Genomic DNA, 11,585 nt, shown 5'->3' on the forward strand with positions numbered 1-11,585 from the left:
ATATTAATGAAATTTCTTTTGATTGCAAGATTTAGTCTATGCTTATCTCGTATTGTATAAATGTGAATATCCTTATTGAAGCCTGTTAATCTTTACATCATCTACTTAAATTGTATATCTTGATGATTGTTTTGATTAAAATTGTGGTTTGCTAATAATTTGTGATGCTTTGACAAACAAATATTGAATTTGAATCGATATATCCCGAGTTTGTCAAATCTTGACAGAAACAAGGTCTCAAATACTGACGACAGGTCAGCATGTTCTAATTCAGATTATTAGTCCTAATTAATTTTTGAGTAGTTTTTCTTGCTGCACTTAAGTATTTCACTTAATTGTTGGTTAATCACTACAAGAAAAAAGTCCATAGACATCGGTTTTTGGCCGATGTCTATGTTGTTTGGCAACCGATGTTGATGTCGGTGATGTCTATTCTAGACATCGGCCATAACCCGATGTCTTTACTTACTTAGACATCGTTTCTAGCAAAAAAAATGATGTCCATGCATTGTTTTTTTACAAAAATTGTTAGAAATAAATAATTTAATAAATAAATTACACCTATTACAACAGATTAAACATATTACGAGCTATGTTTTTTTCCACATAGACATCGAGTATTTTCATTTGGGTGATGTAAAATCAGATATTAAACATCGATTTCTTTAATGAAAGGTGATGTCTATATCGACACATAGACATCAGTTTTATCCCAAACAAAGTGTTATCTATGTTTAATTTAGACTTGAACATGTCAGTCTTTGACATCAATTATTCATCTAAAAGCGATGTACATTAACTTTTTTGACATCAGTTTTTCTTGTTTAAAAGTGATGTCTATATTGTCACATAAACATCAGTTTTATCCCAAACAAAGTGATGCCTATTTTCAATTTATACTTGAACATGGCAGTCTTTGACATCAGTTTTTTATCTAGAAGTATGTACATTAACTTTTTTGACATCATTTTTTGTTCTTTAAAAGTGATGTACAATTGCTTTTGTAACTAAGATATATCAAATATACGGAACTTGCACTCAAGTAAACTAAAGAAATAATAGATTTGAATACATGCTTAAATACATAGTCTGGTCCTTTATCATCATCAAAATAAACTGCATCTTACATTGAAAAGATACTAGTTTGTTTTCTGTTATGCCCATAAATTCATCATCTATATATTTTGGTGAAGCATCTACATTCTCACGAAGACTGGATCCAAGTTCCCGCTGTGTTTTAGAGTTTTGTCCACCAGTTGACTTCTGCAACATGTCTAAATAGATGTATGTTCCAGCTAATTCTTGGCGAAAAAGATTTAAAGGTGGCCTGAAAAATAGTGAAGTATGATGCTCAAGGTTTTTATGGAGTATACCCAAAGTCAAAGCAGGGACAGAGAAAACATATATCAGTGTGCGGAAGTTCTTTATAGTTTATACCTCTCAGCAGAAATATGGTGCATTCGCGATCTGAGATTAGTTTATGAATTATAAGATGCAGCAAACTCTAAGATAGAGAACAATATATCCATGACGCTGATCTTTTGCAGGAGGCACATTGGGCTCATCTATCGGAAATTTAAAAGATTTGCCCCTGTCCTTCTTCCTCGACACAAACATGTACATACAGTCATACATGCGGACATCGTATCTACGTATTTGATAACTTGTAGCAGATCCGTTCATGCTTATTTTCGAGACTGAAAAAGCCTTGCTTACAGTATGTTTACTTAAGAAAATAGAAACAGTTGCAACATTTTGTTCACAGTGCCTCAACTTTGATAGGTAACTTGTTCTTGGGCATCCGGACTAGTGTTGTTGGACACTGTCATCTTTCTCTAGAGCTGTCCACCTGCAGGCAAGGAAACAATTTTATAATGGAACTAAAATTCACTCCCTGTAAGCTTCTTTACATGTGTAATTTTAGGAGCCTAAAACCTTTTAACAAAAGAGCTATTTCAATAATAATTTGATGCTTGACAAAATCTATAATTCCATTTTCATGCTGACCAGTTTAAATTGTATTGCTATGAGGTCTCATCTTCTAGTTAATTAATACATTGTCATTTATTCCTTAAGTAGTCTTACTTGTATCTGCAAACAAGATGGTGAACAAATATACAAAGCTCCAGCTTTGCAAGGTTGATTCCTGGGCACATCCGAGGTCCGCTTCCAAATCCAAGGTAGCCAAAAGGCTTTATGGGTGCCTGCAATTGTTTATAAACATTGAAACTAATAAACGGACAGAAGTTATATGACTAAAGTCAAGTAATCTGAAAGTCCTGAGCAGCTTTTCTTGAATACCAAGGTAAAATTGTTGCCATACGAAGAGTTTCACTAATAACCTGATATTTGGAAGAATTAACAATATTAATATAGCTAAATATTACAGAAATCTTAACACCATAACTAAATATTACAGTTTTGGTTCTTACTTTTGTTGTGTAAGGCATGTTTGTGACTTCTGACCATGTGAGGCTTGATCCTGTTTTTCTGTTATCCAGAATTTCCGTGTGTTCTTTCTGAAAAATCAATATAAAATTTGTCATTTCGAGTAGTAATAATCTGATATTTTTGGTTATGCATAGAACACTGATTACCCTGAGATGTTCCAAAACATCTGGATTTTCTGCAATAAATTTAATGAGCCATGTCAGTGCTATAGTGGTGGTATCATGTCCAGCGACGAGCAATGTTAGTATGTTGTCCTTTAACTGTTTATCCATCAGTTTATCATCTTGATCTTCTCCCCAATCTTTTTTAGTATGTTTCTGTATCATTGACTCCAGGAAGTCCTGGTGTACACTTTTTCCTGATCTTCTTTTGGAAATAATTGAATCAAACATGGCATACATCCTATCGCGTGCCTGAAAAAGAAAAGATATATCAATACATACCTTTATGATTTGTTTATTTTTAATTTAGTTGGACACAAAGTTTTGTTCTGTTCATCTTTAAGCATACCTTAATACCTCAATCATAAGCAGTTCCAGGAAGCTTGAGTGGCAAGGATGCAAATGAGGAAAAAATTGATTTAAAATTAGTTCGGTATTTGTCTTGCTCTGTACCAGTAGGTTCCAAGCTCATAATCATGTTTCCTATCACCTTTAATGTGAACTGCAGAACAGGAAAATTATGATTTATCTCAAAAGGTTACTTATGACGTAGAACCTGTTAATATAACAAAAACATGATGAACGAGCTTAAATGCAGAAGCCTCTTCAAGAACCAAAACCTCCCGTTCTAGCCACTGGTCTAATATTTCAGCAGCCAAAGTATTTATAAATTGAATGTATTTTTTGAGGCTATCAAATAAGAGAGGCTCAACAATCAATCTGCGGATCTGCTTATGTTCTTCACCAGACTGTTGGAGCAAGCTTGTCGAACCAAGTACCTGTTTTCCAGTATAAAAGAGGTTTAAGGTAACCAAACCATCTTTCCCTGTCAACAAAATCTTGCATGCGTCTCTCCCGGTCATGAAAATTATATATTTACCTAGTACATAGCTCTTGAACACCTTGCCATACCTAACACAAAAGGTTAGATAAAAGATTATTAGTGTTGGCCTATATACTGCCATGTATCTTGATAAATGTTGAAGTACCTTTTTTTGTCTATTTTTGATGAAACTGTAAATCCCCTGAGGACTCGAAAACTCTGACAGAAATGATGAACTTTCACCAACAGGCCAACCCAGGTTACCAGGAATTCCTTCCAACTCCTTTGGAGCAGCCCATGCAAATTTCCATAATGCAACTAAAAACACAAGGAACAACACGAGAGCGATGACCATGCTTATTGTTCTCTATTTGGAATTACAAGTGCCAACAACTAGACCTTTGAACCTTCCATCATGAGCGCCCAATGTGCCTCCTGCATCCTTCCATTAGCATTTCTAGTACCTCTATACTCTTCCAGAACTGCTCCTCTTTCTTTCTCCAAATCATCTGATGATACCCGAATCTGTACTAGGCATAAGGTTGAACCTATAAAGATATATGATAAAATCTCAAATTATATAAAAAACCAAAACGTCACTATTACCTCTGAACTGAATTCAGCCAGTATAGATATAGCCTGAGGTAAAACTTCAGGCTTGTCAACCGGAACAAACAATTCATAAACAGTTTCGTCAGAAGATGTCACTGTATTTTGACAAGCCCCAAATTCTGCACCAACACTTTCAAGAAACTTTATAATATCATGATTCGTGTACTTGTTAGTTGCACTGAAAGCAAGATGCTCAACAATGTGCGCAACTCCGCACTCTTCCTCCTCTTCCAACACCGAGCTGCCATATAAACTTGTCCAATTATAAAAACAACCCAAATAAACTGTGTATGCAGGAACTATAACAAACAAGTAAACACTTTTCACTACAACTCCCTTGATTATACCCAAGATTTCATCTACAATCAAAGTACCTTAAATATAAACCAAAAATTACCTCAAATAATAGTTGTATCATATAGAAAAAAAAATTAATAAATTAATAAATGAAAGATAAATCCAAGTAAACGAAAATAACATGCTAATTATTACCCAAACCATATTCCTTATAACCAACAAAGAGTATTAAAATTAAAAACCCCAATTTAAAAAATTAGGGTTTCGATTTTAAAAATCCCCAATTTAAGAAATTAGGGTTTTGATTTTAAAAAACTTAACTGTTAAAGCAAAGAAGACCATAATAGTATTCATGTAAAGGAGACACCAAGAGATTGTTAGCAGACCGGTGAAGGTGATTGTGATGGTGAATCCATCGGACCTGGTAGAGATGGTGGTTACTAAAACAGCAGAGCTGGTGGCGGTGGCCATTAGAGTAGCAAAGGTTGTAGTGGTGAGAGACGAGTGAGAAAGAGAGACAGAGAGAGAGAGAGAGAGAGAGAGATTCAGTGGGAGTTGAGAGACGAGAGAGAGATTTGTGAGAGATTTTTTTTTTTTGTTTTTAGTTTCTCTGGACAGGGGGAATAATTGGCAATCAAACGAGGGAAAGTTTTGTAAAATTTCACTAAGGGGGGAAACAAATTGAAGTGGCCCGCGCTGATTTATTTTAGAGAACTTTAGACATCGGTTGTTAAATAATCGATGTCTTCAAATAACAAAGACATCAGAAAAAAATGGGGTGATGTTATTAGCTCTTTTAACATCAGTGGCATCCGCAACCGATATCTAATGTGTGATGTTTATTCAACTTTTTCTTGTAGTGAATGGTGGATTATCTAATAAATAAATTTCTACAGTTGTGTCTTGACATATCTGTATGTATTTTGTCTTTACTTCCGTAATTTACTCCACTGTCAAATTCTATTACTCAGTAATTGTTCCCTGGTTAAAGTCAAATTCACTAAATTACCTTTTTCATATGAGTGTGTTATACTTAATTCTAAGCAGTAAAACCATAAAACCAGAAGAAATTCGGTGACACAATTCATCATACACATAGTTTCACTTTGCACATCTCACTTATACTCTCTCTCACAAGCTATTCACATCATGACAACGTCTGAAGTTTCATCACTCTTCAGCCAAACCACAATCATTCATGGAAATACATTTGGCACTAACAATTACTTATCTCTGCTTACGCATCAGCAGCTACCATCATCTTTTCATGATATTCAGGATTTTCTACTTCAATGTCCAATTGGGTATACTCTTACGAATCATGTCAAGGTGTCATACAGGGCTGTCATACAGGTAGGGAATGCAGCTTTGGTAAATTCAACACATACTGGCTTTTCTTTTAAATATGAAGGCCAAAGATATGAAGTTGATGCTGATATTCTGCTTCAAGCCTTGAGATTGTCTGCCCTTGATGGTGCCCCTGACACTCATACCACTGAGCAGCTATTTGAAATACTAAGGAATCTAGGCTATCAAAGAGAAATCAAAACCATTGGAAAACTGGCCAGGACTAAACTAAAAGAGAGTGGAACTTTTTCTTTAATTGCATCAGTAGGTGTTTCTTGAATAAGACAACAAACTTTAATGCTCTTCCATCCACTTCTCTGAAAATTGGGTACTCTCTTCCTTACTCTGGTAATTTTAATTATGGTAATACTATATTACAGTTCATAATTGCTAGGAGAGCAGATGCTTTAGGAGTAATAGGGTATACTAGATTTTTATTACTGGTTTTCAATTTTCTATGTCCTACTGCTATTTTTGATAATGATGAATTACTCTCTATTTTTCAAATTTCTGAAAAACAATCACTGATCATATTAAAAGGGATGAAAAGAATAAATTTTTAGGACCTCCCTTTCTTCCCAGAGAGGTCAGGCAATTTCTGTTAAAAAATAGACCTACTCCTACACAAGTGCCTGCACATCCTGATGTTGGCACCTCTATCACAGTTCCTGATGCTGAGAATCAAGAAACCACCCATCTTGTTTCAAACCTAAGCATTTCTTCTTCCAAACAGCAAACACATCAATCTCTTAAATTAGCCTCCTCTGTTGTCTCTCAAAAGACATCAGTTGTAACAAAGAAAAGGTTGTTTAAGAAATCTGTCACATCTTGACAGAAAGCTAAACAAGCCTCACTGAGTAAAAGTGAGAAGAAAGAAGACTGCTTTCCAATCAGGAAAAGAAGACTGATCATACAAGAAGATTCTGACTCAGATGATCAGATGCCAATAGGGTCCTTATCAAAAATCAGGAAGTCCATTGATCAACATCCTGATGACTCTATTAACACTACTGGGACCAAGGAGCCAACTACTGATGCTAGTGCTCTGCTTGACAAGCTTCCAGTAAATGAAGCAACTGCTGAACACAAGAAAACTTTAAAGAGCCAGTTGAAAAGAAAAAGTGAAGAAGTAGTTGGATACATCAGAAAGAAGAAGAAGACTCATCCTCTTGCCAAGGATGTCAGTACACAAGAACCTAAGTCTCAAAGGGATTTAGCAACTGCAACACATCCAGTCACACAAGAACCATCTTCTCAACGGGAAGATGCAGACAATGAGGTTGCACAGATTATTGTTAATATTGCTCATAGTGATCTTCTTGCAGACTCTGTTCAACTACTACAGGAAAAGCAAACTCATCAGGAGATCCTGTCAAAGGTGGATGCAATCATAAATGATCCTATTCTTTAGAATAGCACACAAGAACCTTCACCAGTTTAGGTTATTGTGAATACAATCTGTGATTAATACATATAAATCAAATAAGTGTGTGCGTGAGTAAACAAAATCAAACAGAGAAAGGAAGAATATAATCGAACGGAAATCCTCGAGTCCAGTTAAAACTGTCTCCTTAAAGCTATTTCGCCTATCACCGTATGTGCGAGTCGATAGCCTTCCAGGATAAAACAAGATACCAGTATAATCGATAGATCGAATATACTCTCAGCGAACTTGAACTAAGCCTGAGAACTATCACCGGAGTATTGGAAAATTTAAGACTAAAGAGACCGAGAATGAAAGAGATGACTCTTATTCCCTTGACTTAATAAAACTGATGCCCTAAGACTCTATTTATAAAGAGAGGCTTGAAAGGACTTGTTTTTCTTTTCGATGTGGTACATGGTATTTATAAGAAAAACTAAGGAATAGGTTTGTACTACTCTCGATGTGGTACATAACCACTTTTCATGTTAAAAGGTAAAACTTTGGAACATCAGTTCTCATTCACCTTTTACTCATTTTGAGCGAGTAAATATGCGTTGAAATCCCCTCGAAGAGGAGAAGATGTTCCAATAAATACACACCACTAACACATAATGTGTCTCACTCATATAGAGTCTCAAAATGATTCACAACTTAGCACGCACCATATAGACAGACAGACGCGGAGCTTGACTTGGTGATAGTTCTGGTGGTCAGATATAGCATACGATAGGTAAAGAATTCTCCTTGAACCTTCGCTCGAATAAGTATATCGACTGTACTGGTAGACAGTATGACACGATGTCCTTGAACTGTTCGACCGTTTGTGTAAACGATGACATACTCATCACTATATCTTTCCTGACTCATTCAGTTCTCATGATTATATCCATTTTGGCCATGGAACATCGTCCTGGTTCTGCAGGAGTTTTTTAAAGAATTGTGCCTCGCAATTCTCCTTTGAAGTGGCCCCACTTCTCTCCCACATAGGTGATCTTTATCTTATAGAATAACCCGCGTTTACTCAACTGAATTCCATGCGTTCACTCCTGAACTCCATGTATTCATCAAAGATCATTAAAAGCTCAAAGCTTAACCTCGTACCTTACGGGTCTCACTGTTTCCTCATCATAGGAACAGGCCAGGGGTTACCCCCACAGTGATTTGGTCATCATGATTTAGTTGTCCCATTGAACCAAGTTCTTGCGATCTCCAGTCAGCAATGGTTGTGTGTCCACCATGATGCCGTTAAGCAATAGGCTTAAGGCCCATCCCTCTCGATGATTTCTCAACCACTTCTTTTGATAACCCTTTGGTTAGTGGATCCGCGATATTATCTTTTGACGGTATATAGTCAATAGTGATAATTCCGGTTGAGATCAATTGTCTAATGGAACTGTGTCATCGTCGTATATGACGAGACTTTCCATTATACATCGTGCTATGCGCTCTGCCAATAGCGGATTGACTATCACAATGAATCCCTATTGCAGTTACAGGCTTTGGCCATCTTGGAATATCCTCCAGAAACTGACGTAGATATTCAGCCTCTTCGGCGCATTTATCTAGTGCCATAAACTCAGCTTCCATCGTGGAATGAGTTATCACCGTTTATTTTGAGGATTTCCATGTTATTGCCGCTCCAGCTAATGTAAACACATAACCGCTCATAGACTTAAGTGCTTTCTTGATAGATATCCAATTTGCGTCAGTATATCCTTCTAATACTTCTGGGTATCTGCCATAGTGCAGTCCATAGTCTCGAGTTCCCCTCAAGTACCTTAGTACCCTTATGATCGCTTTCCAGTGATCAGCTCCCGGATTACTCGTAAACCTACTCAACTTCCTAATTGAGTATGCAATGTCTAGTCTTGTACAGCTCATGAGGTACATCAGACTACCAATTATCCTCGAGTATTCCAATTGGGAAACAGCTACACCTTTGTTCTTGGATAGGTGCAAAGTCATATCCACAGGTGTCCTAGCTTTCTCAAAGTCATCCTTAAGAAACTTCTCAAGGATCTTGTCAATATAATGTGGTTGACTTAATGCGAGACCCTCTGATGTTCTAGAAATTTGAATTCCCGGAATTACATTTGCTAGTCCCATATCTTTCATGTCGAATCTTGATTTCAACATGTTCTTGGTAGATTTGATCACTTTATCATTGCTTCCGGTAATAAGTAGATCATCTACATATAGCGTCATCATGACATAGCCACTCTCGTTATCCTTGTAATAGGCACTGCTATCACATTCATTGATTTTGAAGCCATTAGCTAGCACGACCTCGTCAAATTTTTCATGCCATTTCATAAGCGCTTGCTTCAAACCATACAATGATTTCAGCAATCTACAAACTTTCCTTTCTTGTCCAGGGACAACAAACCCTTCGGGTTGTTCCATATAGATTTCCTCATCTATGACCCCATTTAGGAAGGCTGTTTTCGCATCCATTTGATGTACAGTTAGATTACGCATTGCAGCAATAGAAAACATCATCCTTATGGACGTTATTCTCATTACAGGAGAATATGTATCAAAATAATCAAGGCCTTTTTGTTGCTTGTATCCTTTAATCACAAGTCTGGCCTTATACTTATCAATAGTGCCATCAGTTTTCAACTTCTTCTTGAAAACCCACTTGCTACCTAATGGTTTGCAACCAATTGGCAAGTCCACGAGTTCCCAAGTATGATTCTGCATAATTGAATCAATTTCATTCTTGATGGCCTCTTTCCACATAGGTCCATCAGGTGAGGTAACCGCCTCCTTATAGGTTTTTGGGTCACCTTCTTCGAGCAAATAGGTCATAAAATCAGACCCATAGGATTTCTCCGTTCGTTGTCTTTTTCTCCTTCTCACTACCCCCACATTTTCGTCTTCACTTTCATCACTCTCATTATCGTCATCTACAGACTCATGAGATTGTTTAGACGTCATAGGTTGTTGGTTTCCTGGATTGCAGGGAAACATCGTCTCAAAGAATGAGGCATTCCTTGATTCCATAATGGTATTCTTTTGAATATCAGGAATCTTGGATTCATGAACAAGAAACCGATATGCAGTACTATATGGAGGATATCCGATGAAAATACAATCCACGGTCTTATGACATATCATCACCTTCTTCGGTGTAGGGATCAGTACCTTTACAAGGCACCCCCACACTTTCAGGTGTTGGTAACTTGGTTTCTTTTTCTTCCACATTTCATAAGGACTTACATCCTTATTCTTGCGCATCATAATATTTAAAATATTATTTGCGCTTAAGATGGCTTCTCCCCACATCAATTGTGGAAGCCCAGAGCTTAACAACATCGCATTCATCATTTCTTTCAGAGTGCGATTCTTCCTTTCAGCCACACCATTTGACTGAGGGGAGTATGGTGCAGTGACCTCATGGATTATACCATGTTGTGAACAGAATTCTCCAAATGGTTCAACATATTCAACTCCATGATCACTTCGTATCATTTTGATTTTCTCAGTCTGTTGTGTCTCAACTTCTTCTTTATAGATTTTAAATTTATCTATAGCTTCGTCTTTGCTTTTCAACAAATATACATAGAAGTATTTTGTACAATCATCAATGAATGTAATAAAATACTTGTTTCCTCCTCTTGTTGGAGCGAATTTTAAATCGCATATGTCGTTATGTATTAGGTCTAGCACTTTGGTGTTCCTTTCCACACGTTTAAATGATGATCTCGTTAATTTTGCCTCAACACAAGTCTCACACTTATGTTTTGAATCGATAGTAAGTTTAGGTATGTATTATTTTGCACTTAAACATCGTAAAGTGTCATAATTTACATGTCCTAATCTAGCATGCCATAAATTAGGAGACTCAAGCAAGTAAGCAGAAGAATTCTTCATTTCATTATCATCCTTAACGGACATTACATTGAGCTTAAAAAGCCCATCGGTTAAATAACCCTTGCCTACAAACATACCACTCTTAGACAAAATTACTTTATCTGACTTTATTATAATGTGAAAGCCATGCTTACTCAACAGAGAACCAGACACAAGGTTCTTGCGAATATCAGGCACATAAAGTACATTCTTCAAAGTCAGATTCTTCCCAGAGGTCATCTTCAGGATCACCGTGCCTTCACCCTCAATGGTAGAAGTTGCTGAATTCCCCATGTAGAGCTTCTCACCAGCATCGGAAGCTTTGAGGCTAGAGAAAATCGCCGTGTCTGAGCAAACATGCCTAGTAGCACCAGTATCAATCCACCATTCACGTGGATTAGAACCGACCAGGTTCACTTCAGAGACCGTAGCACAGAGGTCTATATCACCCATATCCTTGGAGATATTCTCTACCATGTTTGCTTCTTTCTTCTTGTTGGGCTTCTTGGGCTTCTTCCAATCAGAAGACCTATGACCAACTTTATCACAGTTGTAGCACTTCCCCTGAAATTTTGACTTTGAAATCCCTCCTTTGGGTGCCAGCTTTGCCCCT

At 36.9% G+C, this 11,585-nt stretch overlaps 1 pseudogene; it reads right to left on the bottom strand.

Moving 5' to 3' along the window:
* Positions 1–1,677: 1,677 nt before the first annotated feature.
* On the bottom strand, positions 1,678–4,168 carry LOC141695147 (abscisic acid 8'-hydroxylase 3-like; annotated as a pseudogene).
* Positions 4,169–11,585: the final 7,417 nt, after the last annotated feature.

Source organism: Apium graveolens, chromosome 11, assembly GCF_009905375.1.
Source record: "Apium graveolens cultivar Ventura chromosome 11, ASM990537v1, whole genome shotgun sequence".
Lineage (NCBI taxonomy): Eukaryota > Viridiplantae > Streptophyta > Magnoliopsida > Apiales > Apiaceae > Apium > Apium graveolens.